This window comes from Ictalurus punctatus, chromosome 17 (genome assembly GCF_001660625.3).
Source record: "Ictalurus punctatus breed USDA103 chromosome 17, Coco_2.0, whole genome shotgun sequence".
NCBI classification, from domain to species: domain Eukaryota; kingdom Metazoa; phylum Chordata; class Actinopteri; order Siluriformes; family Ictaluridae; genus Ictalurus; species Ictalurus punctatus.
The window spans coordinates 1799162-1802183 of NC_030432.2; the positions used below are offsets into that span (position 1 = coordinate 1799162).

A 3022-nucleotide genomic window follows, 5' to 3' on the forward strand; every position below is an offset into this window, starting at 1 on the left:
AACATTTACTGAAGCTCTTGACCTGTATGATTTTATACATTGTCCTACTGCCACATGATTGGCTGATTGGAGAACTGCATAAGTGAGCAGGTGTTCCTATTAAAGTGGACAGTGAGTGTTCCATTTCAGCCCAGTAAATAGGAACCAGATGACTTCAGTGAGGGAGATGTTGAACTTTGGCCATTATAAGCAGCACTTGACAAGACCGTTCTCTCAGTCATATGATACATATGCCCTATGATCCATCATGACTTGCAACTAAATATAAATGAGTAAATGAAATTCCAGTGAATAAAAATACACTTAGGACAGGTAGAGTTAAGTGCTACTGCCAGGAATCCCCCTTAGAGCACAGAGCTTTTATCTGTGCTGTTTGCTGAGCCCATGCTCTTATTGTGACGTTTATTTCACCTCCTGTTCCTGTCTCCACCCCTAGGGTTGTTACCCTGATTGTATGCAGCTGGCCCTGTTTAGGTTCTAATTAGTTTCTCTACTGAGTCCCTCTTATTGCTACATGTAGTTTAGGAGTTGTATTGGCATGTGTTTGGTGCCCGTTATAGAAACAAGCAGCTATTAAACTTTGTTAAAAATGAGCTTTAAGGTGTTTTGTAAAAATTTGCAGTGATGCAAATATTTATATTTGCATATTATAGGAATATTTATAATGCAAACTGATTATAGAAACAGTCAATGTTTTGTGTAGACCACAACATGATTTTAGAATAAATCTAATGTTTGTGTTTCAGGTGGAGAATATTGCTAGGTTCCTGTATTTCATGGACCCCAGCAGCGGATCCTGTTCACTAGCATGAATGTTATCCATAGTCTTTCAACAAGCTCTTGCAAGCTGGACTCAGCAAGCAGATGCTCTAGAACCTTCTGAAAAGCATTAAAAGGTAAGCAGTGTGTAGTAGATATTAATGCACTATGCTGTACTGCAAGAGACTGAGTCATAGGAGCTGATTTAATTGGACTACTTTATAAAAAAAAAAAAAAAAATCAATTATTCCAAATGTTCTTGTAGTTCAATGTTTGCTGCACAAATCTCTGCTTTGATGACTTTTGTTGATCTCCAAGCTCACCCAGCTTGGTATCAGCACTTCTCTCTGCAACTGGGTTTGACTTTCTAACTAACAGGCCCCAGTCCATCAAGTTAGACAACCTTTTCTCCTCAATCACCCTGAACACCAGCATGCCACAAGTCTGTGTGCTGAGCCTGCTTCTGTACTCCCTGTTCACCCATGACTGTGCTACTGCTTATGGCTTCAACTCCAAAATCAAGTTCACAGATGACACCATGGTGATAGGCCTGATCGAAGACAATGAGACTGCCTATAGGGATGAGGTTCAGCACTTGCCCAGGTGGTGTGCAACAAATAACTTGGAACTTCTCAAGAAGACGAAAGATCATTGTGGACTTCAGGCGGACTGGAAGCCAGGCCCCATCAATGGACCTGTGGTGGAGCGTGTGCCTGGTTTCAACTTCCTTCGCATCCACATCTCCCATGATCTCACCTGGTCCCTTAACACCTCCACCATAGTCAAAAAGGCACAGCAGCACCTTTACTTTCTAAGGAACCTCAAGAAGGCACACCTGTGTCCTAGGATCCTGGTGGACTTCTATTGCTGTACCATTATGAGCATACTCACTAACTGCATCTCAGTCTGGTAGAGCAACTGCTCTGCTTCTGACCGCAAAGCACTCCAGCAGGTAATTAAAACTGCCCAACAAATAACTGGCACCCAGCTACCCACCACTGATGACATCTACCACAAGCATTACCTTGGCCAGGCAAAACACATCATTAAGGATGCCTCCTACCCTAACAATGGACTTTTCACCCTCCTCCCTGCTGGCAGGCGGTACAGAAGTCTACATTCCTGCACAAGTAGGCTCAAGAAGAGCTTCTTCCCCCGAGGCTGTGACCCTGCTAAACTCAAACCCTCCACTCTAAAATTCCACACCTTGTATTATACTGTACTGCTCAGTACTTTATTGGACAGTTATTATTGGATGGTTACTTGCACTATTCATATTTGCATTCTGAACCTCACTGTTTACCCATGTTCTGTACATATCATCCAATTGTACATATGTTGATGTTCATACTGTACATACCTCTCATTTGCAATCCCTTTCTATTTTAATATATTCACTGCTAATGAAATGCAGTTAGATGCTAACTGCATTTCATTAGCTCTGTACTTGTACTCTGCTTAATGACTAAAGTTGAATCTAATCTAGTCTCATGTATCACCTATCTAATCAGGTATCATGTTATGTGTCACAGTTGTGGCTTAGGCTCTGGGTTACTGATCGGAAGGTCAGGGTTTCAAGCCCTAGCACTGCCAAGCTGCTATGGTTGGGCCCTTGAGCAAGGCCCTTAACCCTCTCTGCTCCAGGGGCACTATCATGGCTGACCCTGTGCTCTGACCCCAACTTCCTAACATGCCGGGCTATGCGAAGAAAAGAATTTCACTGTGCATACGTATGTGATCAATAAAGACTCATGTGTCTAGTGTCATGTATCTAATGTATCATGTGTTTAATGTTTTTTTTGTTTTTGTTTTTTTTGTTTTTCTGGATACACTCAATGTTTCATCACTGTATGCACATTTACAGTACCTGCTTTTGTTGATCTGTAAGCAGATGGATCAACTAATATTGCATACATGATTAGATACATATCATAGCGTCTCTCAGTATCTGTTTGGAGATTATAAAATATTCGTCCATAAAGTTTTGCTTGCATCCTTTTTCAAACTGTCTTTTTAAACCAGAAAATCTAACGACATCAGCCTTTAAACTTGAATTTTAGTTTAGGTGAGAACAGGCCGTAGAGGGTTTTAAGAACTCTGACGGAATTGGCTTCATTGACCGACGGGTTTCATCTTGATGCTGGAATGGTAGTTGTAGGCTTGAATCTGATCCTGGACTACGGTGTATTTTCTCGTGTTAAAAAGGTAAAATCTCCACCTCCTGGTCTTTAGCGTTCTGTACACACACACACACACACACACA

At 41.6% G+C, this 3022-nt stretch overlaps 1 long non-coding RNA gene across 1 annotated transcript; it reads left to right on the forward strand.

The window, feature by feature from the left end:
• Nucleotides 1–502: 502 nt before the first annotated feature.
• LOC108277471 (uncharacterized) lies at nt 503–2529 on the forward strand. Its single transcript, XR_001815124.3, has 3 exons — nt 503–601; nt 747–896; nt 1138–2529. It is a non-coding gene; the product is annotated as an uncharacterized LOC108277471 (long non-coding RNA).
• The last annotated feature ends 493 nt before the right edge of the window (nt 2530–3022 follow it).